General features: G+C 39.3%; 1 protein-coding gene across 1 annotated transcript in view; it reads left to right on the top strand.

Moving 5' to 3' along the window:
- Window positions 1-27487, top strand: part of SYNPR (synaptoporin) — a 187354-nt gene that overhangs the window by 57674 nt on the left and 102193 nt on the right. The window lies entirely within an intron of this gene.

Genomic DNA, 27487 nt, shown 5'->3' with positions numbered 1-27487 from the left:
GCCTTATGTTGTGCAAGACTAAATGAAAATGTAATGTGAATTTCTTCCTAACTCAGGCTCATCACTGGTGCCAGATGACTGTGTTTCTATAGTTTTAAAAATCACTCCAATTTTCAACCAAATGCCGCTAGCCAGATAAACAGTGTGTCTCTGGCACTTTTTATAATGCTTTTGAAAGAGAAGTACAAACAGTAAAAGAAAGAGAAAAAAGCACACTCCGCTCTCTCAGCTCTTCTTTTAAAATCTCACCATACATCAGCAGGAGTCCTCAGAGATGTGCTGGACTTTTGAGCCCTCGTTCGTTCATTCGTTTGGTCAGTAAATGCTTGCCAAGTGCCTAAGCAGATGAGGATAGGGCGCTTGCCCTCTGCCACAGCTCCAGCCATGCTCAGCCATGTTTGGGTCCTAGGTGCCCAACCCACTTTCACTAATTGAATGATAGGTGGGCATTAAGTTATTAGTCGGTCAATAATTTAGGAATGGTTGCTGACACAAAGAGACTCTTGTTCACTTTAGCACATTTTTTGAATGACAACTCTGTGCCACGAACTGTTCTTGGTGCTGGAGATCCAGTGAAGAACAAGGTACACTGGGTCCTTCTCGTGAGCTTTACATTGCAGTGAGGGGAGGGGACAGAGAAAATAAACAAGTAAACAAGCAAGAAACCGAGACTGTGTCAGACAACAACAGGTGCAAGGTAAAAATTAAACAGATGGAGAATAACTGCAGAGGAGATAGGCGAAGAGGTCCCTCTTAAGAGGGGACATTTGAGCTGAGACCTGAACGACAAGAAGGATGAACACGAGAAGATCTGGAGAAGAGATTCATGCAGATGGAGCAGCAGTGGCAAAGGCAGGAAGGGGCCTGGGTGCAGTAAAGGAATAGAAATTATAGTGTGGCAAGAATGCAGTGTGGGGCCGGCCCAGTGGCGCACTGGAGAGTGCACCGCTTGGGAGCGTGGCGGTGCGGGTTCGGATCCCATGTGGAGACCGGTTCCCGCTCACTGGCTGAGCGCAGTGCCGGCGCAACACCGAGGGTTGCGATCCCATTGCCATCCCCAGTACGGGCGCAACACTGAGGGTTGCAATCCCATTACCGGTCAGTAAAAAAGACAAAAAAAAAAAGAAAAAAAAAATCAAGTCTCAATAAATTTTTAAAAACTGAAATTATTTCAAGTATCTTTTCAGATCACAACAGATTGAAACCAGAAATCAATAACACATGAAACCTAGGAAACTGTACAAAATCATGGAAATTAAACATGCTCCTGAATGACCTCTGGGTATAAGAAGAAATTAATCAGGAAATAAAAAAATTTCTTGAAACTATCAAAAATAGACACTTCATACTGAAACCTGCTGGATACTACAAAAGCAATACTAAGAGAGAAATTTATTGCAATAAACACTTACATCAAAAGAAAAGAAAGATTTCAAATTGGAAGGGCAAAGAGGGTACATTGAGGCAGGCAGGGGCCAGTATCAGACAGGGCCCCTGTAAGGTGCTTGAATTTTATTCTAGATGCAATGGGCATCCTTTGCTTAAAACCAGGGGAGGGGCATGATCTGATTTACATATTTTAAGAACTATTTTAGCTGCCATGTGAAAATATGTTTTTCAGTGGAACAAAGAGACCATTTAAATGGCTATTATAGTTAATCTAGGCAAGAGAATATGGTGGTGTAATTAGGGTGTTAGTGGTTGAGAGGAGAGAATTGGAAAGGTTCTGGGTATATATAAAGGCATGTTCCATAGAACTGGCTGATAGAAAGGATATATGGGGAAAAGGTGAGGCAAAGAAGGAATCAAGGCTTGGGACCCAAGAACTGGGAGGATGGGGGTGGAAGGCTGGTGGGACATTGATTCATTGTTCTATTTTGGACATGAAAGTTGAGACATTTATTAGATGCAATCATTTTTTTTTAAATAAGTGAATGAATGACCTGTTGTAGAAAGCTGCACTAGACCAATCAGATTTCCTGTTTGGGGCATTAGCACTAAGAAACTAGAGGAAGGAATAGAAGGAGGGAGGTAGGAAGCTGCACATCACCAATGAGGTATAGTCAAGGCCAAAGAGGCTATGAAGAGCTCTATATAAGCCAAAATTACAAGGAAGCAGAAAATGAATGAAAAAGAAAGCCAGCTGGAGGAAGGAGAGTATCAGACAGAGAAACCAAGACACTCTGAGAAACCAACAGGGTGGATGTCCCAAGGGAGAGACAGGAAGTGAGTTGCTGAGCCCTGTGACTTCCTGTATCTTTCTTACTTTCTAGCTCTGTCCTCACATGTCCTTCTAAACATATGCTCTTTTCTTGATTTAACTTAAAAAGGAATCTATTTCTTTCTACTAAACTAACGTAACAAATAAATTCATAGGCACCCTGTGGACCACAGAGATGAGTAAGACAAAATCATTGTCCTCAAGGAGTTCACAGTCAGGTTAAATGTTCTTTTGTGATCAAACAAAAAATAAAATACACAACTTATACAACTTGCCTGCTGGAACTTGCATTAAACAATAGAAAGTACAAGTCTCCATTTCTACTAGGAAACATATAACATTATACAAGGGTACTTCAAAAAGTTCATGGAAAAATTGAATGACAAGACAGTGCAAATCTTTCCATGAACTTTTTGAAGACCGTTCATATAAGGGAGTTTCCCAAATTGTAGTCATGGTTTTTACCATATCTGCATACCACCTGGACTATTCCATACTTAATATTTTCATTTGATTAAACTCACTTTTGTAATTTAAGTACATACTTTAGCCCCATCCTAAGCAATAACACCCTTGAAATAATAAAATAATGTGAAAATAAAGAGCAGTCCTTCACGCACCTAAAGTCTTCTTACAACCAATAGGGCTACATGTACCAGATTCTTGAAAACAGTGACATAGAAAGAAGAGAGCTAGATTCAGAGTTATAAGATCTGACTCTGGACTTGGCTCCTTCACCTAGCAATTGTCAGATCCTGGGTGAATTAATCTTTATCCCTCAGCAATAAAGTGGTACCTGTCCTGCCCACCTTACCAGGTGATTGCAAGGATCAAAGAAGCCAAACTATGTCAAAATGCTTTCAAAAGAACAAATACTCAATGAATGCCAGGGCTAATTACAAATGCAGATTTGGACAATAAAAATCATATAGTGGCTTCCTAACATGAGTGCCACTTGGGAAAATGCTGACATTTAGAAATTAAAAAGAATGTTTTCTCATCTAGGCTGTGTTCCCAGAATGTTCAAGCTCTTTCTAATCTCTAAACTTGTCTTCACTTATTAGCAGAACCACACAATTTAGACCGGTTCATTCATTGCTTTTGTGATATTTCATATTATTTCTAGCAAGCAAGCCTCATCTTCCCAAGTGTATTAAATCCCCAGAGAAAAGAAGCTTCTTCTGCCAAATGAATTAACAATTATAGAATACACTATGCATTATAGCACATAGAGTAGTGTGACCAAAGATTTAGTGTCATTTATGGGCTGGAGTCTTCATACAAGATAATTAATCTCTCTGAATCTATTTCCTACTTTGGAAAATGGAATTAATAATCCCTATTTTGCAAGGCTTTCGTGAAATGTAATGAAATAACGATAGTTAATTGCTTAACATAGTGTCTGGCCCATAGTAAGCGCTACATAATGTTAGCCACTATTATTGCAAAAGGGATGAAAATTACTATTCCTATTGATGGCATATATGTATTAGGAGTCTAGGATTCTAAATATCATTGTATCCACCTCACAGGGATATTGTGAAAATTAAATGAAAGTTGTCACCTATAAACACATTCTGGCACATAAGTGCTTAATAAATGTGACTCTTTCCCATCATCATAAACTTCTGTTATCTCAGTGTCTATGACTGCAAGTTTTACTTTGGATAAAATGAGGTGTGATGACTTTAAGAATTCTTAGTTGTACAGTTCTGTGTATAATCAGAATTGATTGTCTACATTGTTATCTGTTGTTTGAAATACTGTAAAAATTTAGTACAGTGTTAGAAAATAATAGATGCTCAAAAGATACTACATGATGAACAGAAGAGGTTAGCACCTGGTTTGATTTAAATAAGTGAAGCTCCATATTGATAAAGATCTAGACTTGTGCTATTATACACCAGGTATATGTGGCTACTGAGCACTTGAAATGTGGCTAGTCTGAATGAGGTATGCTGTAAGTATAAAACACACATGAGGTTTCGAAAACTTAGTATAAAAGAAGGAACATAAAAATCTCATTAATAATGATTTATATTGATTATACATTGACATGGTAATATTTGGGACATATTAGTTTAAACAAAGATGTTATTAAAATTAATTTCTTCTGTTTTATTTTTTAATGTGGCTACCAGAAAATTGTAAATTACATGTGTCTCATTAGGGGCTTACATTCTATTTACATCAACCATGCTAATCTAGGACATTTTTTTAAGACTTTATTTTTTAGAGCACTTTTAGGTTCACTGCAAAATTGAGGGGAAAGTACAGGGATTTCCCATATTCCTCCTGTCCCCACATTCACATGGCCTCCCCTATTATCATCTTCCCCACCTGAGTAGTATATGTGTTAAAACTGATGAACCCTCATTGACACATCATTATTACCCAGAGTCCATAGTTCACATTAGGCTTTACTCTGGGTGTCGTACATTCTATGGGTTTAAGCCAAGGTATAATGACACATACCCATCATTACAGCATCATACAGAGCGGTTTCACTGCCCTAAAAATCCTCTGTGCTCTGCCTATTCACACCTTCCTCCCCACTCCCAACCCCTGAAAACCTCTGATATTTCCACTGTCTCCATAGTTTTGCCTTTTGCATCATGTCTTTTAGTTGGAATTATATATTATGTAGCTTTTTTTAGGTTGGCTTCTTTCACTTAGCAATATGTATTTAAAGTTCCTCCATATCTTTTCATGGCTTGATAGCCCATTTCTTTTTAACACTGAATAATATCTCATTATCTAAATGTCCTGTAGTTTATCCATTCACCTACTAAAGGAAATCTAAGTTGCTTCCAAGTCTTGGGAATTATAAATGAAGCTGTTATAAACACCCATGTGCAGGTTTTTGTGTAGACGTAGCTTTCAACTCCTTTGGGTAAATACCAAGGAGCGTGATTACTAGATCGTATGATAAGAGTCTGTTTGGTTTTGTAAGAAGCCACCAAACTATTTCTCAAAGTGGCTTTACCAGGCAGTCCACCAGAAATGAATGAGAGCCCTTGTCGTTCCACATCTTTGACAGCATTTGGTGTTGTGAGTGTTCTGGATTTTGGCCATTCTGATAGATGTGTAGTGTTATCTCACTGTTTTAATTTGCCTTTCCCTGATGACGTATGATACGGAGCATGTTCTCATGTGCTTATTTGCCATCTGTACATCTTCTTTGGTGAAGTGCATGTGAGACCTTTGGCCCATTTTTTAATCAGGTTGTTCATTTCTTACTGTTGAGGTTTAAGAGTTCTTTGTACATTTTGGATAACAGTCATTTATTAGATGTGTCTTTTGCAAATCTCTTTGCCCAGTCTGTGGTATGTCTTCTCATCCCCTTGATAATCCATGCCATTTCATAGTTCAAATATTGACAAAATGCAATTATAAGATGAGCCACAACAAAATGTGGCTCATCTTAGAATTTTACAATATCAAAATGGATTTTTTGAACTGAAGACATCAGCAAAGTTCTTTTCGGAATTTTAATCTCAACTGATTTTGCACTATTTTTTGACTGTTGAAGCTACTCTCTATAAACTTATTGTTTTGTAACAAGCCACAATTTTAAGGGGGTAGGTTTGGTCATTTGTTCTGGTTTCGTTATTTGTTTATATACTATTTTATTAAAAACATATTACTTGGTAACATAAAATATTTAAGAGATGTCTCTACTCACTTTAAAATTGTAAGAGAGTGACAGTGTCTCCCCAAACTAACAAAACAAACACACACAAAAATAATGTTATAATTATGTACATAATCTTAAGGGACAGTCAGTGGCTAGTATTAGGTGATGAGTCTGAAAATAGTCATTGATTATTTAGATATCAATAGTATTTTGATTAACTTATATGAGTAGAGTATGGCTTTTAGTAATTTCATCATTCCCATTGAAAATAACCTTATGTAACAAGCAAATCTCCATCAAGTAGACAGTATATACAAAAAGTTCATGGAAAGATTCGTATTCTTTTAATTTTATTTTTCCATGAACTTTTTGAAGTGCCCTTATATAACAGGATGAAAAAAAACAGAGGAACAGAAAAGTTATAAAATAACTTTTAATGAGTTATTTTACATTCATTGTGGAAATGAAAACATTTTACAAAATAATGCGTTGGTAGTGTTTTAAATTCTCCTATGCATACATGTGCCCATGCGTGTAAGTCTGAGTGTTCAGGCTTTGGGGAATATTATACAGTTAAAGAGCCCTGGTCAGCTAAGAATGGATATAAACTGCTCTGATTCATGGAGATCTTGCAGACAACATTTCAAACACTCTGTGAAGCACTCAAAATAATGTTTTGTAAAGAGATATTAAGTACCAATTTCTTTAGCTTACAATTGGTCATTCACAAAATAGAACAAATAAAACATTGGTTTTTCTGTAATCTACTCACCTCCATCTTCCTCCTTCACTCTGTAGGTTTTTAGCAACCTTCCCTACTCCAAATTTATAAATCATTTGCTTTTCCAGAGTTTATCTACAAGTCCATCATTTGTCTCTTGAGGTGCGGTGTGTATTAGGTTCCAAGTCCAGCCCACTAAAGCTCCTACTGCTAAAATGCTATGCATTTACAATGAACAGCACAGACTCAACATAATTAATGAAAAGAGATTGCTACAAAACTGAATATTATTTTTAATAAGACCTTGATCTATGCTTGAAAAAGGTAGCTTTTAATTAGCAAATGAAAAGAGGGTAGGAGAGACTTCTGTGGACATTCTGAAAGCTGCTGTGGGGACTTTCAAACACTATAGAAATTAGTGGCAAAGATTCTATTTAGCATCTAATCATATTTCCAAATGTCAGGCTGTCTTATTACTGACAGGGATGTGTATTACTCTTATGCACATCAGCTGTGGTGGGATTCCTGTGTGATTCATATGGAGGGTGTGGGGGAAGAAAAAGAAAGGGCACAGGGTGGAGCAGAGAAATTTCTAAGATGATTAAGAAGCACATGAAAGAAAAGAGTTGGGTTTTTTTAACAGATTATGTGTCTGTGAATGAAAGACAGTAACTAAACTGGGGACAGAAGGAGGAGAGAGTGTTCGGGACATACTCTAAGGGATCAGTGATGACAGCTCCCACTCATTGAGCTCCCACTCTGTGCCAGGAGTGTGCCAAGTGCTTTACACACATGTAATTTTCACAATTAAAGCTAGTGTTAGTTTCATTTGTAAATGAGAAAACCAAAGCCCAGGTTAGGTGTTAAGTTGAACCATACTAAATTGCCATATTTATAGATCAAAACCAAGTAAATATTGGCAATTTTATGTGGTTCAACCTAACACCTTGCCCAAGAACACAGAACTAGTAAATTTGGGAATGAGTTTCAAATGCATCAAATACCTGGCTCCAAAACACTAATTCTTTCCCCTACTTTCCACACTTCTACACAATACTGGAGGGAAGAGAAAATATCTTGTGGGAGAAACTTGCATCAGATAGGATCTCTCTCTGGCCATGATGGTGGCCCCATTTAAGAAGGAATGACATAACTTTTAAGAGCAAGATCGAGGGTAGGGGACAGAGCAGAACCAATCATTAAATGGGTTGTTTGTGTGACTGCTGTTCGTAGCTTGAAGGCTGTGTGCATTAAATACTTCATATGTATTAAAAAGGGTTAACTGATATAGCGAGGGCCAATTCTACAATAGCATGCTTATGCTTACATTGCAATGTGTTTGTGTACAAGGTAGACATTTTAATCTCCCCTCACCCTAAGAAAGCACGGTTTTATCAGCTATCCGCAGTTAGTGTCTTTATGCAAATTATTCCATTCCAATTGGCTGTAAATTTTAGTTAACATTCTAACAGCTAGACAAATTCAACAATTACATTAATGTCTTATGAAGGGCCATCTTTGTAGACCCTTTCATTGATTTTTTGAATTTTCATGTCCCTTAAGATTTTATCCCTGGACTAAAACCTCTACCCATCAATAAAAGTAGCTCCATCTGTTATTCCAGGTTTTTGTCATTCTTTCTGGGAATTAAGGCAGCACAGAGATTATTCCTACATACTTTGTTGCCACTCAAACTTAACTCCTCCTTCCTCCTTCCCTCCTTCCCTTCTTTCCTTTCTCTGTTTTTTCTTTCTCCTCTCTCTCTTTCTTCCTCCCTCCTCTTTTTCTTCCCTCCCTCCCTTTCTTTCTTCTTTCCTCCCTTTTTCCTTCCTTCCTTCTGTTCTTTCATCTTTCCTTTTCCTGATTCAGCTTTGTTTAACAAATCTGTGAGAGAAACTACTGATTGAACATGGGCCCCAATACCTTGGATAATCAGTGGAAAAGGCCCAAGTTAGCTGAGGGAGGACACATGCTTCTTTCCAACTTTGAAATTCCTATTTCTCAGGAGTGCACCCAAAAAGCTAATATTTATCTATTGCATGCCACACATTTTTCCTAATGTCCTTTTCAAATATTTTGAGAAAAATTGCTTTTTTTCCCACCAGATGAATGAGTTAGACCAGTGATCACTAAAGTAATTTTTAAGAAACATTAGTCCCGTGAAATGTTCTTCAACAAAAGATTCAAATACTGTTGAGAAACATCCTTTACAGGCCCTGTTCACGATGTACATTGGAATAGTAAAGACTCTGAGAAGTTCTGCAGTAGAGAAATCTGTTTATCTTTGTTAACTCAGCATTTTCCAAACTCATTTGAGCATAGAATCTTTTCTTTAAAATGTAACATCTGATGGACCACAGGAAACTGAATCCAGCTGCAACCAGGTAAGGAGCACACGAAAACCACCATTTCCATGTGGGTAGGCCACCATAGCCACTGCAATTGCCATGGCTGCTGCAAAAGTGGCTAGTCCCTATAGCAGCAGTCACGGCCACCGTGTAGATGGCACGCCAGACTCTCAAGTGCATTGACACAAGGAGACTCACCAGTGGAGACCAAAAAAAAAAAAAAAAGAAAGAAAGAAAAAAGAAAGGAAGAGTTCTTCTCTTTCCACAAAGCACACTCCAGAGTAACAGAAGAAGCATCTGCTTTATGATAATAGTTGGGGACCTGAACGCATTTCTCTCAGTACTGGACAGATCATTTAGGCAACAACTCAACAGAGAAACAGTTAATCTATCAGAAGGAGAAAACAAATCTATGGTTATTAGAGGAAGATGGGGAGAGATTGCATAAGGGGAATAAAGAATAAGCAAGATCTGTAATAATGAATATACTAATAAAAAATTTTAAAGATAAATATATATATATAACATTTACAAACTTCACAAAATTAGTCTTACATAGAGCACACTTCGGAAATGTTGAGTGAGACATTAGCAAATTTTCATTCTAATTGCAAAAAAAGAGCTATATCTCTTAAAAGGATCATTTAAAAATAAAAAATTAGAAAGCTCCACGCTGTCCCAAACACATAAGACAGTTCCTGAGCATGAGCCATGAGAACCTTAGCTTTATATATGATGAACCAATTCCAAGGAGACTACAAATTCAAACACCAATAGCGTCATGCAAGTAACATAAAATATGAAGAAGTCAGGATATAAAAACACGATAGTGCAAGAGGAATGACTAGATAGAGCCACTGCCACTCAGCTCTATAAAGAACTAGCCTCAGAAATGATGGGGTTCTTATCCACAGATGCTAAAAACAGGGCACAAAGGTTTGAGGAGAAACTGGATATTTGCCTAATTTCAAAGTGTCTCCCCCAAAATATTTATAAATTACAAAGGGAAAATAATATATAATTGATATGATGCACTAGGATCAAAAATTGCTTCTGCAGGCTTTTTGCCACAAATGCATAACCTCAATCTCATATTGAGAAAAATATAAGACAAACCCAAATTGAGAGCAATCTGTGAAGTAACTGACTAGTGTTTATCAGAAGTGCCACAGTCATAAAAGACCAGGAAAAATTAGAAACTTTCACAGATTAATGGGCACTAAGAAGGTATAACAACTAACTGCAATGTGAGATCCTGAATCAGATTCTGAAACAGAGAAAAGACATTAACGGAAAAAGCAGTAAAATTTGGATAAAGTCTGTAGTTCAGTTAAAAGTATTGTGAGATATTAACATTAGGGGAATCTGAGGGAAGAGTATATGTGAACTCTGTTATTTTTGCAAATTTTCTAACATTTTAAAATTAGTTCAAGATAAAAAGCTTTAAAAAATAAGGATAGCAGAAAAACAATGAAAAGAAAAAGAAATGATAGGATTCAGAGACTCCAACACAGTACTGACCTATAGAAATATAGTACAAGCCATGAATATGAGTCATATATGTAACTTTAAATTATCTAGTAGCCAACTTAAAGTAAAAGAAATAAGCAAAATTAATTTTAGTAATATATTTTATTGAACACAATATATCCAAAATATCAATGTTTCAACATGTAATCAACATAAAAATTATTAATGAGATCATTAATGAGGGAGTGATTGGCATAAACAGAACTATAGTAAATGAATTATATAGTAAGAAGTGGTAAGTGCTACAGAGGTAAAACAGAGCTGGGTAAGGTGACTCAGATATGCTGGGGTGGGGTTGCAAACACAAATAATGGTATCTCTTTGAGAAGCTGACATTGGAGCAAAGACTTGAAGGTAAAGAGACACAGCTGTCCAACTCGGCCACCAGAGAGGAACATGATTTCCTCTAGCTCCAGTTAGAAAGCTTCTGGGCAATGAATATGACTGGCCTGGTTGAGGTTATGTGACCTCTTCTAACCAATCACAATGGACAAACGCATGAAGTATAACCCTTCTGATTGGTCTAACTTGGACCACTCATCAACCAATCACAAATAAAAGGATGGAAGCTACCATATATGCAAGGGAAAAGAAGAAACACCTACTGCATCTCTCAAAAAGGGAAATACCATTCCCAGAAGAAAGGAAGGTACTAGGCAGAAAAAAAAAAAAAATCATTCACTACTTCTTTGGAATTTCAGAAAGGAGCCTATTCTCTAGTCCTCTATGATTTCCTGGACAAATTCCATGTTTACCCTGTCAACTTACTTCATAACTTTACAGACTATTAACAGGAAGCAAATTAAATGGAAAGATCACAGAACTCTGGCTAGGAGGTCCTGAATTGGAGTCGCAGCTCTTCCAGGATCAGCATGTGGCTTTGAATACACCATGTACCTTTCAGCCTCAGTTGCATACACAAACACACACACAAAGACTATACATACTATTTTAAGCTGAAAAACAATCCATATCAAAAAATACATCTTTCCTATGGAAGTTCTTCTGTTCCATTAATAAATGTGGCTACCATTTTGTAGTCATTTTTTACAATTTCTCTTTCTGCTTTTTGCTTTTGCCCATAGAGATATCCAGAGTACACACATTCAAATGGAGATGCTAACTAAGGCTATTTTCTTCTGGATTGAGGAAACAACATACTCTCGGTTAGCAGAATCTCAGCACCTCTAGTTATGATACTAAAAATTGTCAGTTTATTCAGAAGTGCTAATAAAAATTAATACTAATTTTTAAATTCTAGCTGAATTGATATTTTCCAAGTGAGAAAATTTTTTGTCAGACAGTAAAAAGACTATTACTATATTTTGAAAACTATATAACATAATCTGAAGCAAAATAACTTATTAGCATGATGTCTGTGAAATCATCTTTTCTGGAAAGTTTTTTATTAAAAATTAAGAATTGTTAAGTGACAGCTACATTATAAAGTAGTTTTTACACAGGCTGTTTCATTTGATTTTTATTACTACTATGTGAGATAGGATTTTTTTCTTCCCTTCTTACCCTCCTTTTTTCCCTTATTTTCTGTCTTCCTTCCTTCCTTTCTTACTTCTTCCCTTCCCTCCTTCCTTCCTTATGCCAGCTATCTGGCAAATGTTCTATGCACTGTAGAACACAGCCGTAAACAAAGTTCTTGCTCTTTGGGGCACAACATTTAAGAGTGGGTTTGATGGTGAGCGTGTGGCAGTGGATAGGGAGGAACAAAAATTTTATCAAGTTGAAAGGATGATGTGATAGAATGGCTGAAGTAAGAAGGCTCCAACTAGCAAATAAATTTTTGCAAGGTAATGTTATTCAAAGAGGCAGGACCTAAATTCAAACCCAGATCACCTATTGCTGCATTGTGGTTTTTTCCATTCTTCAGTTTCAACAGACACTTATGAATGGAGAGAACAATGCTCTGCTTTTACTTATTTAGCTCTTAATAGGGTCAAGTACAGCTCAGCCATAGACAACTACACTTGACTAACATTTTCAATGCCTGGTGTAAAGGAAGTGATAGAATTCTGAACCACTGGCCCTTCAGCTCAACAAAGCAGAAATAAGAATGAACTACCTTATGAGGACAAGGATATTTTAGTAGAAAACAGTAGTTTCTAAATTATGCAGCCCACTGCAATTTCTTGACATGAGTTTAGAAAGGTTTGATTGATGAAGTTTGATTCTTTTTTCCCTGAAATTTGAATGATTATCTACAGACTGGTGAAATTAACATATTTAAAAAGTGATTATATTTCTCTAGAGGACTATGAATTTTGTTTACTCTCTTTGTAACTAATAGAGTATAAGTTTCTTTGTGTATTTTTTAAACCTCTGATCCACAAAAAAAAAAAAAAAAAATTAAAAGTTACTCATTTAAATACCTCCCAATCTCAGATCTTGATGTTCTGAGACACAAGAAAGAGTAGAGGCTGGAAGTATGTAAGTAATCCCACACCTCTGCTTTTCAGACTCTGAGATTCTTTAAACAAGTTGAAAGGTAGAAGGTGCCACAGAATGAGGGGGTGTGTTTGTGTGTGTGTGTGTTATTTGTTCTTCAAGTGTGGTCTCCTGTATCTATCTAATTTTGTACAGTGCTTGTTGAAATGCAGATTACTGGGCTCAGCCCAGTCATTCAAAGGTTCTGAATCTTTGGGAGCTGGAAGCCTGACAATCTGGGTGGATAATAAAGTTCGTGAGTGATTCTTGAGTGATTCTTATGCCCTTTGAGTATGGGCGATCATGGACCCTAGCACCAGAAAGGCCTGTATGTAAATCTCAATCCTCCTGCTCACTGGCCAGGGCATTCAGAGGGTCCCTCCTAAGGAAGTGACACTGACATGCCCCCTGCAAGTTGGTGGGTTCTCTGTCAACCAGGCTTTGTAAGAAAGAGAAGATGGAGGGGCCGGCCCAGTGGCGCACTGGATAGTGCGCCTCTTGGGAAGCGCGGCGGCGCTCCCGCCCGAGGGTTTGGATCCCACATACAGACCGGTTCCCACTCACTGGCTGAGCGAGGCGCGGGGGCAACACCGAGGGTTGCCCCTAGCACCAGAAAGGCCTGTATGTAAATCTCAATCCTCCTGCTCACTGGCCAGGGCATTCAGAGGGTCCCTCCTAAGGAAGTGACACTGACATGCCCCCTGCAAGTTGGTGGGTTCTCTGTCAACCAGGCTTTGTAAGAAAGAGAAGATGGAGGGGCCGGCCCAGTGGCGCACTGGATAGTGCGCCTCTTGGGAAGCGCGGCGGCGCTCCCGCCCGAGGGTTTGGATCCCACATACAGACCGGTTCCCACTCACTGGCTGAGCGAGGTGCGGGAGCAACACTGAGGGTTGCGATCCCGTTGCCGGTCCCCGGTCCGGTACGGGGGCAACACTGAGGGTTGCGATCCGTTGCTGGACATGGAAAACGACAAAAAGACAAAAAAAAAAGAAAGAGAAGATGGAATTTGGATCCAGCATGTTACATCCCACTGTGCCGAGTTCATCAGGAGAATCCTTCAGAACTCTTAATTGTGACATTTTAACAAGCTGTTCTGTTCCCATGTTTTAATACAGTTGGAGTCAAGGCTGCTTTTGTGTCTTTGTTTTGCCAAGGGAAATGCCTGCATTTGTTTCCGCTTCTTTTCTTTTTACTTGCATCCCTATAATGTTCATATTTATAGTCCAAGGAGGCAAGAAAGAATTAGGACAAACTTGTGCTTTGTGGACCTAGACAGGGGGATGTCAGGCCTGCAAAGATGAGGTGTGCCATGAGGACCTGGACAGGGGGATGTCAGGCCTACAAAGATGAGCCAGTGGGTCCTTTGTCTCTCTGAGCATTGACCTTTTATCATCTGTGGCCCCATCTAAATAGCTTTTCTTACAGGATAAAGCATATTATCAGGGCCTGAGAAGCAACTTGTAATTATTGGCTCTCAAGTGGACTCATGTACTATTTAAAAGCACCAGATGGAAGAGAAATTTACAAGGTTTCTACTGCTTAACCTAGACCTTGGAGCCCAAGAGGAACTTACTTTTTATGTCATAGTCTCTCATCTTTTCTTCATCTTTAAAATTACTAAACGAATGCATGCCCATTGTACAATATTTAAACAATACAATATATTAAGTCAAAAATCAAAGCTACCCCATATTAGCAACTTCAATTCTATTCTCTGCTATTCTTTCTAGATTTTTCTAGACACAAGTGACCATACATGATTACATGTACACATATGAGTAATTAGGACTTTTTGAATTATAAATAAGAGAAACCCAATTCAAAAAATTTTTTTGACCAAATGGCTTATATAAGCATCCTGAAGTGAGGTATATTAGCTTCAGGAATCTGAATCCAGGAGTTCCAACAGGGTTGTTTCTCTTCCACCTCTGTCTTTATCTTTTGGTCCTGCCTCTTTCTGTGTGTCTGCCTCATTCTTCCCATCCCAGTCGGCTTTCTTGATGTGTTGGGGATGATGGCCATCTGCAGCCCTGGATTTACTCCAGATTCAGGACAGGACAGAAGAATATCCTCCCCACCAAAACAAAAATGTCTACATCCTAATTTTCAGAACCTGTAAATATATTGCTTGACATGGTGTTATTGTTTGAATGTCCCCCAAGCTCATGTTGGAGTTTAATCCCCATTTAACGGTTTAAGAGAGTGGGAAATCTGACTATGGTATTTGAAAGGTGGGGCCTTTAATAGGCAATTTTATCCTGAGGATTAGTCATTCATGGATTAAGGAGTTATTGGATAAATAGGAGTGGTATGAGTGACCTTATAAGGAGAAAAAGTGAACATGTTAACATGTGCTCTTAGCCCTCTCCGTGTAATACCCTGAGTCACCATGAGACTCTGCAGTGAGTCCCCACCAGGAAGAAGGCCCTCACCAGATGCAGCCCCTTAACATTCGACTTCCCAGCCTCCAAAACTGTAAAAATTAAATTCGTTTCTTTACAAATTATCCAGTTTCAGTTCTCCTGCTATAAGCAACAGAAATGGACTAAGACACATGGCAAAAGAGAATTGAACTAAGATTGTGGTTGTTCATTAGGGTTGTTAATCAACTGGCCTTAAAAGAGGAATATTATCCTGTATTATCTGGTTGGGCCCAAAGTAGTCACAAGGGTCCTTAAAATTGAAATAGGGAGGTAGAAGAGTTAGAGTCGGAGAAAGAGATGTGATGAGTGAGGCAAGGTCAGAGAGACATGGTGTGAGAAGGAGTCGACCCGTTGTCGCTGAATTTGAATACAGAGGAAAGGGCCAAGGGCCTGAAATATGGGCAGCCTCTAGCAGCTGGAAAATGCAAGGAAATGAATTCTACCCAAAGGCTCGAGGAGGGAGGGAGGTAGAAGAGTTAGAGTCGGAGAAAGAGATGTGATGATTGAGGCAAGGTCAGAGAGACATGGTGTGAGAAGGAGTCAACCCGTTGTCGCTGAATTTGAATACAGAGGAAAGGGCCAAGGGCCTGAAATGTGGGCAGCCTCTAGCAGCTGGAAAATGCAAGGAAATGAATTCTACCCAAAGGCTCGAGGAGGGAACAAGGCTCTGCTGACACTTGAGACTTGTGTCATATTTCTTACCTACAGAACTACAAGATAATGAATTTGTGTTCTTTTAAGCCACTTCGTTTTTGTAATTTGTTCTAGCAGCCATAGAAAACTAATACAGGGCACAAAAGACAAGAGATTTTTCTCCTCGAAATCCAAATTGTAAAAATCTTTGGAAGGCTTCTGACTAGCTTGGCTTGGTTTCCAACCCAACTTCCATCCCAGTCACCACGGTTAACAGAATAGGATACTATAACGTCAAGATCTGAATACCACTTATGGCAGGAAAGGATATCAAGAAACTGTGATTGGCAGTCTTCCTCCCCAGAAACTCAGAACTGGCATAAGAAAGGAGAAATTCTTCAAAGAAAAGATTGTTGGGGGGAGGGGGAGAGGCAGGCAGAAGATCTACAAATACTCACACACATGCACACACACACGAGGGCACTTCAAAAAGTTTGTGGAAAAACAATTTAAAGATAATACAAATCTTTTCACAAACTTTTTGAAGTACCCTTCTATAAGTAGTTTGTCATTTATCAGTTTGTTTTATAAAATGGATTTGTAACATATTTTGTCCTGTAACTTCTTAATCCTCTTTACAACATATTCTGGACATACTTACATTTCAATTTACATAGATCCAACCTTGTTCTTTTTAATAGCCACATGGTATTCCATTCTATAGATGACCAAATTTACTTAACCAAGTCCCTGTTGATGGAAGTTTAGGTTGTTTCCAATCTTTGCTTACAGAGAAGACTGCATACACACACACACACACACACACACACACACATCTTTGCATATGGTAGAGATTTTATTTCCCCCTCAACATTAGTGAAGGAGAGTGGAGCAAGAACAGGTGTAGTGGGTTGAATAGTGGCCCCCAAAAGATGTTTCTCTCCAGTGATCCAAAGCATCAAAGAGCTTCAGTGGTTGTGCATAAGAGAAAAGAATACATAAAAAATAAAGGAAAAAGTGATGGAAGGAATAAAGCCAGGAAGAAAGGAAGAAATGAAAGAAAGAGAGAAGAAGAAAGAAAGGGAGGAAAGAAAGATAAAGTACACTATGATTATGACAAGTGAGGAGCCTCTGAAGGTCCAGCAGGGCATCTTGCTAAAATTAAGTGCTTTATGTTTAATTCATAAACACTGATGAAAATGCTCATCATGAGCCTGATGTTGACTACAGTGACACAAGTTCATCATCTTCCCACTCTCACCTCCCCCATCACTGCTGCTTCAAGTTAAATATCAGAAATTCAGTGAGCAATATCCCAAACAGACAACTAGGAATCTGATTCTTTGATTCTTTTTGATCAGTAAAGCATTAAATAAATAAATAAATAAATGCGCTAAGGCATGCAGATTTAATCAAAGTACACAGGTGTGTGTATTTCATTGGACTTTTTTTCATATGGCTTCTTACATGTGAGAATCACCATTGGGCCAGAAAACTTATGCTTGTTGGTTGGCAGCCGTATTTTCATTGCAGGCTTGAATATTTGGCAGGGGTAGTGGGGAATAAAAAAGCAGGTACTGAGATGCCTGTTTTCAGGATGGGTAATGTATCACTACATATCTTTAAACCTGCTGAAGGAGACAGAGCAAGTCATTGAAGGTCATTGACAATTAAGCACCTCTAAGAAATCTCTGCCTATTGTACCTGCTGGAGCATGGAACAAATCCCATCTTTGGCTTTTGGCTCTCCAGCACTGGGCTCCTGCCACTCCCTCTTCTGGATTTCTCTCTTCTCATCTAGACAGGTAGACAGGTTGCAAATGCCACCTTCCCTCTTTCTACCCTGGGAGGAAATTCAAGGAAACATATTACCGATCTTACTAAACTGGAATTATTGGTATATATTGTAGAAAGAGGGAGGCCATTTAGAGCAAGTAATGGAATAGAAAAGTAGACCAAGAATTGGATCAACCAAGAACTGCAGGTTCCCAAATTAGCATTTTCTATTTTAGCTTTTTCTCTGAGCTCCTGATGAATAACTTTCTCCTCTTAGGATGCCTGAGACTTGCTCTTTTGATAGCCTCTGATGTACTAGTTTTCTCAGTACATTTAAATTGGATCATGGGGCAGGAGCTTGGCAGTCCTCTAAGGCTTCCTCCAAGAACGTCTGTGATGTATATTTAATGCTTTCCTTCTGTTACAGAAATAAATATTGTCAGTAATTCTCAGTGGCAGGCCCACTGTTTAAGGCTTTTGGAATGATGTGAGTACAAGGGACACAGGAATTATTCTATATTCAAATATTTACAAAGCACCATTGAATGGATTAATGATGTGGAATTCTAGAAACAATATGGTTTTGTTAAATTTTCCAACAGCTTCCCTTCCTCCATTTCTACTAGTTTCATTATTGTCCCCCCCCCCATCTTCCCAATTTATGCGTTTTGCTTTCATTCCTCAGAACTTCTAGGAGCTTATGACATTTCAGACTTTGCAGCGAGTTTCTCATTTGGCCACCCTTGCTACGGCCCCTCTGTTGTTTTCCTCTAAAGGCCCCCTTGTGCTTCTTATATTAAATCTCCCACTCATGTCATTGTCCTCCTCATTTTGCTTAATTAGATAATATCTGAATCAGCTTTGAAGATGCCAGGTGCTGACCCAATGCTAAGTGGGACTGTTATAATTATTATCATGAAGCCTCACATCACTCTAATCAGTTGCTTCTCTCTCATGCTTTTCTCTCTCCTAGTCAGCTGGATATGAATAATGAAAACATCTTTCCTTAAATGGAAAAATCGAAATATAGCTGAGTTGTTTTCCCCAAGTTGCCTGTTAATGGAAATTGAGGCATATCCATGCATTTCAGGCTCAGGAAGGCAAAGACATGGTAATGTGTACTGTGAATGATCAGGCTCTTTGAAATTTTTTTAAGCCGTTTTTATTACAAAGCCAACACAAAATCATTGTACAGAATTTTGATAATTCAGAAAAGTACATAGATAAAAAGACATATCACCTGTATTTCTACCTCCAAATGTTGTGCATAAGTGTATATATACTGTATTTATATTAATCCTTTTTCACGCACAAAAAAGGGTCAACCTGAGCATAATGTTTTTTTGCCTACATATTAAACTTAATGCACTGTGAACATTTAAATTAAATTTTCATCACATCATCATGACCACAGGGCCCCCTCTTACACAGATGGATCATAACTTATTAACCAGTACCCTATAGGTGAATAATTAGTTGATTTCCAATAAACAGCCTAACAATTAATTAGACTAATATGAACAATGTTGTAATTAATATCTTTTATGCATAGCCATGACACGTTTTTTTGAAAAATTATTTCTTCAAGAAAAATTTCTAAAGTTAGATTTTCTGGTTCAAAGAATATGAACATTGGGAATTTAGAAAGACACCCAGAATATTGTACTAAATCATGCTGCTCATCTTGGTTTTCATTAGAAAAGGACATTCCATGTTAGGGGGTCCCTTCCCTGATCTTGACTAATCTAGGACAACTAACTCTGGATTGGGTCTTCTTTCTGGCTTGATATGCTTTGGAAATGCTAAAGTTGGATTCTTAGATTGTTTCTAAAAATGTTCAGGGGTTTCTTTGGCTCCTAAATGAGATCCTGTATCCCTGGCACATCAGTTGTATCAAAATCAAGTTCTTCATGTTTAAAGAACTGGCTACTAGAGGCAGCCACTCTGGTATTACACAAATTAGAGGGATATTCTAAGGGAAGAGATAAATAATATTAATGCTCATTGACCATGTAGAGAGGACATTGTACAGTGCTGACACTGTATCCTCTTGACAACCTTGTAAGATAGGTGAAGTCTTACCTTCATTTTATAGTTGAGCAAACTATGCTATCAGATTGCTGAGGCACAGGAGAGCCTAGATTCAAACATGTGTCTCTTTGACACCCAAAACCATGGCCTTTCCTTCCCTCCATAACTCAGTTATGTAGCTTAACTTCTCGAAGCAGAATTTCAAAAGCAGAGAAGAATCTGTGTCTAACTTAGCTCTGTTTATCTTCTGTCAGCTTTTTCTTTCTTTTTTAATATCAATTTGGTATGCATTTGCCTTTCCATGTGTTAGAAAGCAACTTTTTTCTTGCTTTACACATAGTTCATATTTTCATTAGAGTCCTTGATGTATTAAAGTATTCTCTCTCTTTACCTAAAAATTTAATATACATTCATGAAGCCTTTGAATAGTGTTATATATGGAATGTCATTTAATCTGTCTTACAAAATCTGTTTATAAAAGCAAGACCTGCTTTGGGGAGAAGTTATCATTCTGACTCAAAGGACCTTTGAGTCAGTTATCATTCTGACTCATAACCCTTGGGCCTCAGAGTGATCTCTCTCTGAGTGATCTATCACTGAGTGATATCATCTGAATTCTTAAGGAGAATTCTGAAATCACTAGACCTAGATGTTTTACACACCAAACAGTAGACTGCAGAGCTCATATACCCAGACAGAAAACTCTAAAATAGACCAGGACAATATAGTTATAAGCACAGGCCAACAGCTTTGGAACCAATCTTAACTGTAAGTCTGTTTCCTTCTCTGTATAATGGTAAGATATTAATATATGCTAGGAGAATCACTATGATGGTTAAATGAGCTAATGTGCTTTCGAGTAATTAGCAGTGTACTTGGCACATGGGTTTGATCTCAGTGGACGATCATGGAGGAAAAGGTATTTTAAGAAGTAGAGAAAATAATACATTAAATAAATTTGTCCTGGAAATGCACAAAAAGGATGTAAGAACTGACTCCCTTAGTGTAGAAATCATGGATATGGTACCCCTTTTTTCCTTATTATAAAAAGTGCTATGCAGAACCCAGAATTACTTTATTAACTTAATTTTAACCAGTTACAGTGAAAATTCTTTTATCTCCTTTGCAACCATGTTCTTGGCCCCTCCCTTTAAAGAATCTGATAGAAGCTCTGAATTCTCCACAGAAATATGCACACTCATATCACACACTGCAAATCTAGGGAAACCCATCTGTTTCAGATTAAGACTGGCCAAAGATGTAGAGGTTATAGGACGTGCTTTCATTTATCTGAATGAAGTCAGAAGGGGAGGTTATGGCCAACTTAGAGTCCTAGCTGGGTATTCCTCACCACAAAGCCAGAGATCCCAATCATTGATGTTTACTGGATACACTCTCTGTCCTTGAGAACTCATAATGCAGGAAGAAAGACAAATAAGGAATTAAATAATTATAGCGCAGTGCATCAAGGGCAACAATATGTGCACATACTGGAAGAAGTGATTTCACGATGCAGGCTGTTGAGGGGATGGCTGCAAATATCACGAGAACAACTCCTGCTTAGGCTGATTTCACAAGCTCAGCAGTGGTCCCACAGTCTATCAGAATTTGGGCAGATTCTGTGGACCACGTGACTCACATTATATCAAAAATCAATGTCCAAAGGTAACTCAAGGAATCACGTACATTTATTTCTCACAGAGCCTATCCTCCATATCTAGATGAGAGAGATGGAGCTGGGGTGGGGGGGATTGGGGATGAATGGAAAATTATCAGGAAACATACATTCTTCACCCTTTGGTTGACAAGTTTTATCTCATTTATAATATTCTCTAAAGACTATGATACCCGTGCCAAGCCTTGGAACCCCTGAATTCTGGATTCCAAATATCCAGAGGAGGAAACAAACACATTTGACCCCTTGTACCTACAGACTTGTTTTTGGAGGGTCCTAACTGTATCCCAGGCCTGGAAGCCTGGTTATTCAGCAAAGAATTTTAACTCAGACAAGGAAGAAAGGGAAGGTACCAAGGAAATGTCCTGCTCATTCAATGGCACTTGAGTGAGCTTGGAAACAAAATCAGTGATTTCTCTCACTTTGAGCATGTTGATAACTCCATTATAGTTAGACCTTCACCACTTAATATTTTCCCTTTGGCACTCCAAAACTCAAATCATAGCCCTACCACCTGTCAGCCTTGGTCAGGTTCCCTAACATCTCTGAATACTCAGTTAACGTGTATTGACTGCTGATTGTACACCTGGCACTGTTCTAAGTGTTTTACATACGTGGACTCAACCCACCTTCACAATCACCCTCTGAAGAAGGAATGATTATTATTACCATTGGACATCGAGGCTCAGGAGGACAAGCAACCTGCTCAGGGTCACACAGAAACCAAGCCCAAGCCATCCAGCTCTAGAGCAGGTTCCCTCACTCCAAGGCCTTGGCACCTCCAGAACAGGAAGTTAGTTTCAGTATTTGTAAAAATGAGATGATCCTACCCATGCCTTAGGGTAGTAAAAAGTAAAATAAGACTGGTTTTGGCAATCAATAAATGGTAGAGCCCTACCCATGAAGGGAATCCTTTTGGAAAAGTCCACAGGTGTCGGACACATCAGGCTGGCCCCCAGGGAGAATACATTGTCACACACCTCTGACCTGCCAGCAGATCCACTATCTAAATCAACAGTGCTTTCTGTTTTCTTTTTCTCCTCTTCCCACCTTCTACTCTTCTCTTCCACACTGCTCCCAAGTGACTGTTTAAATGAGTTAAGACGATGGTATTTTATTTCTTTGTGGTCCTCATTTCTGGCTATGCTGATCATTCCTTGTCAACAAATGATTTGGCTTTTCCCAAACTGTCTGGGTGGATATGTTTCATTTCAATTGCAATTTGTTCTTTCAAAGGTGAATGATCAGAAACCATTATGGGAAAGTAAAAAATACACTCAGAGGCAGAGAGCTGATACAGTGTTGTTGCTTTAATTATAGCGTGCATGTGTTTAGGTTTTTTTTGATGGTTGTTATTCTTGTTGAAATAAATTGAATGTCTATAACCACCTCTTCAGTAAACATTGTTTGAGCCCTGGTTTTGTGCCAAATGCAGAGCTTACACTGGCAAGGAGAGAAAGAGAATTCCAGATAAATCAGACATGGAATCAGTCTTCTGAGTGGGGCAAGGGTTGTTAAAAGATTGCAGGCTGAGAAAAATGCACAAAGTAAAGAGTGCTGCCCTCTGTTAGAAAGGTGAAGGTAACGGGCCTTTCTAACAGGTGGTTTGGATGGGAGAGAGATTGCATGCATCTGGAACGGTCATGGACAGCTTCCTGAAGGCAGTAGCAATGGAATAGGTCCTTGAAGGACGTGAAGAATTTGGGCTAGGGCATGGTAAACCAGAAAGAGTGAAAGACTTTTCAGCTGTGCAGAACATATCTGAAGAGTAGCTTAGGATTAAAGAGAGTTGAAAAAGAACATTTATTTTTATAAAAATAGATGACCTCATTCACTAAGGAGTAAATAGGGAATAAATGAAATTAACATCTTTGCTCTCATTTCTTACCATTCACTCCTTGTTCAGAATTCCTCTAATGCACCTAACTCGTAATACTGCCACAGGCTCTTTACACTTGCCATTCTCTCTGATTTAAATACTTTTCCCCGATTTTTGCTTGGCTGATTCTATCTTTCACATTTCAATTCAAATAATCCCTTTCAGAGAGTCTTTCTCTGACCTCTCTGTTGAGGTTGCCCTCCCTCAACGCCCTACAACACACACACATACACCTCCTCTGTGGTCACTTACTATGACAGCAGCCTGTTTGTGTGTTTTATAGCACTTTACATACTGTCTTGTTTAGTGTTCTATGCCTGGCACATAAAAGCCTCAATGAATGTTTGTTGAATGACTAAATGAACTGAGGCAGCTTGGTAGGCAGGCTCTTAAGCTCTGAAATCAGATCCTGGCTTTAATTCTGGCACCACCATGTATTTGTGAAACAATCAGAGAATCACTCAACCTTTCTCAACCTCATCTCTTCATATCTGAATAGGATCTAATGATAATAATGACCTTATAAGACTGTTGAAAGGATTAAAGGGGACAAAGTCTTTTATTAAGTTAACAAGTGTTCAATAAATGTGAACTCTCCTTTTATTCCCTTAGTCCTCTTCTTTGTGAGCAAAGTAAAGCTTGCTCAGAGCTGTGCCCTTGTTCCCTCAGCCCTCCTAATCCATAGCCAACTTTCAAGCGTCCTCATCCCTGAAACAAGCATCAATGACTGCCCTTCTCCGACCTCCTCTGGATTGACACAGTACACTTTGCCACTGACTCACACATTACAGATTGTTACCCAACTGCATCATGTGAGGGGGGCTTTGGTTTGTACAACCACGGTGCAAAGGCAGAGTTTTGCTTCATTCCCCAAACCTGATACTAAGTGGTAACACACTTAATTAATACATATGACGAGTTAAAGGCATTGCATTTATCCCAATATAGATGGTGCTCTTTAATGACATTTTTAATTACAAAAAATGCAATATTAGAATTATAGAAAGAATTTAGGAAAACTCTAACAAGCAAAAGAGAAAGTATAAATTCCTGTAATTTATACCACTCTAAGATAACCACAACCACTTCTAACATTTTCACATATATATATAAATATATATATATATATATTTCAAAATTTATAGACCTCCAAATTTGGAATCATATGGCATGTTCTATTTTAACCTGTTTTTTTCACAGAATATATTACAAACTCTTTTCATGTCAGTAAATAACTTTTTACAACATAATTTTAATATATGATCTTGCATGTGTCACACATAAACCATGAATTCTTTAAGCCCTTTTATTAACCATTAGGTAGTTTTTGTATTTTAACATTATAAACAATGCTGCAGTGATACATCTGGAGAGGGGCTAAGTCCTGGTCTTAGACACAGAATTCCTGGGTCCCAGCTGTTTTCAATCCAGATTGTCCAGTGGCTTTTCAGGACAGCTGTGTAACTTACACCGCCAGCCTGTTTCTCCACCATGGCACACAATCATCAGGATGATGATCATCATCACCATTACCATCATCATTATCATCAATTTAATAAGAAGAAAGTAACTACCCAGCTGGTGAGAGGTGAGGCCAGAATTCGAATACAAGTCATGTCTGATGGCAAAGCCATGATTTGGCCGCATCTCTTCTGGTGGGTCCACCTGCCCGTGACTTCGCTAATGCTTGTAAAGTCCCCAAGGGCCCCAGGAGCAGGAGCTGGAGTTGAAATGCCAATTCTGCCTCTTTGGGGTCCAATTTTTGGGGGTAAAAGCCATATGTTTGCATATTTGTGTCCATTTGTATGGAACTCTCTAAACATTGTCAGTCAAAGGGGAAAGAAACAAGTGAAGTGCTGGGAGGGAAGGGATATGTGCAGTGTTCTGCCTGGAAAGAGGGCGATGCACAGCAGAACTTTCCCAGCTCCTGCCATATCTGCTCCTTCCTTACTCCAATTTTCTAGGACTGCTGGACCCCTTTAAGGCAATGCCTCTTCTGGTGGGGTTTAGGTGCCACCTCTCAGAATCACATGGAAATCCCCAGCTCTTAGAAGTGCACATTCTTGGCACCACTTTATGCCTCCTGAATTAGAATCTGGGATGGCTTCTTGGAAACTATAATAAGTGATTTCAGCAAGCGACCATGAAATGTGAGAACCAGTGTTTAAAATCCCATCTCCAGGAAATACGACACAATTCTTTACCTCTCTGAGCTTCAATATTCTCATATTTAACTTGGAGATAACAATTGAAGCTATATCAGTGGATTTGTTGAGTTAAGTAAATGAGATAATGCTTGCAAAGTGCTCAGCACAGAGCAAGGAACACAGTGAGCATGCCAGGAATGGTGGTGGTTGCTTTTGTTGTTCTCATTGTGGTTATCATTTGCTCTCAACAAAAGATGCTTAAGTGAAAATGTAGGGCCATACCCTAATATTCCAGGTTCAATATTTCCTAGGTCTCACTTTATTCAAGGAATTCACTTCTCCTCTGTTGTCGGGTCCGCCGCCAGCAGCCAACCCGTACAGCCCTAGCCTCGTTCCTTTCAGTGGGCGAGCGAACGGCCTGGGATTCCTCTTTCCCTCCAGTCCCCTTTTGAAGGAGACAGGGGAAGAGAGCCGTGAAGAGAGGTGAGCACACCACCAGCCCCAAACCAGCCCAGTTAAAGGACACTCAGATGCAGCGGGGGTTCTGTCAAGCAGTTCTGTTTATTAACACACAAGCATTGGCTTTTAAAGGTAAATGGCGAAGGCAGGTTTTTTACATCCTCCAATCAGCTTAAGGGTTAAGGGCATGCATCCTGTCTCAATACCTAGCTATTGCAATTACGAAAGGGCCCAACATCTCCCCCTTTCTGTTTTAATAAGGCAGCTGGAGGTGGCTAACCTTCCCAGCCTCGCCTCCATTCCCTCTGGTGGCTGTGCCTGTCTTAGGTTGTTTCACTCTGGAAATCTTACCCGTCATTGACTATCCAGCCAAGCTGGGGTGGGGCGGAGCCTTAGAGATTGACGTTGCTTGAAGGGCCATATTGACCCAAGGGCTTTCAGGGCTTTCATTATGGGCCACCTCTTCTACCACCTGGGTGAACATTACGACAGAAGTGGTGTTGTGCCTTGCAGGGGACACAACCTGACGAATGGTATAAGGCCCCAAGATGAAAGTGGCTAAGGGGGCCCAGCAGGGAGGACAGCAGGGTGGTGAGTCACAGGAAACTTGAAAGCCAGCTTTAGAACCAATTACTATTAGCTTTGCGTTCTTTTTTGCTCTTTTCTAGCCCTTCTCTAAGCCTAGCTAGGGAATCCTTGACCACTCCAGAGTGGTCGGCGTAGAAGCAGCACTTTTCTTTGGAGGCAGCACATAGTCCTCCTTGCTGTAAGAACAGGTCTAGTCTGCGTCGATTCTGTAAAAGAACTTCAAAAAGTGATGTTCGTCGATTCTGTAAAAGAACTTCAAAAAGTGATGTTCGTCGATTCTGTAAAAGAACTTCAAAAAGTGATGTTAGCAATTTTTTTTTGTTTGTTTTGTTTTATATACAGACACTTCCAAGCGGCTTGTATGACCTCCCAGGTTTGGTTGGCTCACTCCTGGGGACCTTCCCCGGTGGCAGAGGCCCTTGTTGACATTAGGAGGGCGGCCACTTGGAGCATCCACAAAGGGTTCATAATGCAGTCTGAAACATACAAACAAACTCCCCAGGGTCCTCAGTACCCTGGGTGTCTGGTAAGAACTTAAGATTTTTGGCTGGGACCCATACAGGGGTTGACTCACTGAGGGGGAAGACACAACCAAACCCTCGACCCATAGTTAGCAACGGGTCAGGGCCTCTCCACTAGCTTGATAAGGGGTCTTTCCATCGCACTTGGACTTCCGGGCGTGGTGGTTGAGCTGACCAGTGTTTCTGGAAGGCAGACAAGGGTTAATGTGGGCTCCCAGAAGCCCAGGGAGAAGATTGGCCGCATATAAGCTGTCTGTAAAATGGTTAATGGGGTCTGGCACCTTTGTAGGGCAATGAGTATAGCAAACAGCTCTTTGTATTGTGCTGATCCATAACAGGGGTGAAAATGAGTAGCAGGGGCCGACTGTGATGTGGTGCATGGGGGTTTGTAAATAATTACAGCAGCCCCTGATTTGCCACCATCCGTGAAGACATTGTAGGCATCTACCAGGGGTTTGGC

This window comes from Galeopterus variegatus, unplaced genomic scaffold (genome assembly GCF_000696425.1).
Source record: "Galeopterus variegatus unplaced genomic scaffold, G_variegatus-3.0.2 Scaffold179, whole genome shotgun sequence".
In the NCBI taxonomy this organism is placed as follows: Eukaryota; Metazoa; Chordata; class Mammalia; order Dermoptera; family Cynocephalidae; genus Galeopterus; species Galeopterus variegatus.
Note: the sequence above shows the minus strand (reverse complement) of the source record. Positions and strands in the feature narration are given on the sequence as shown.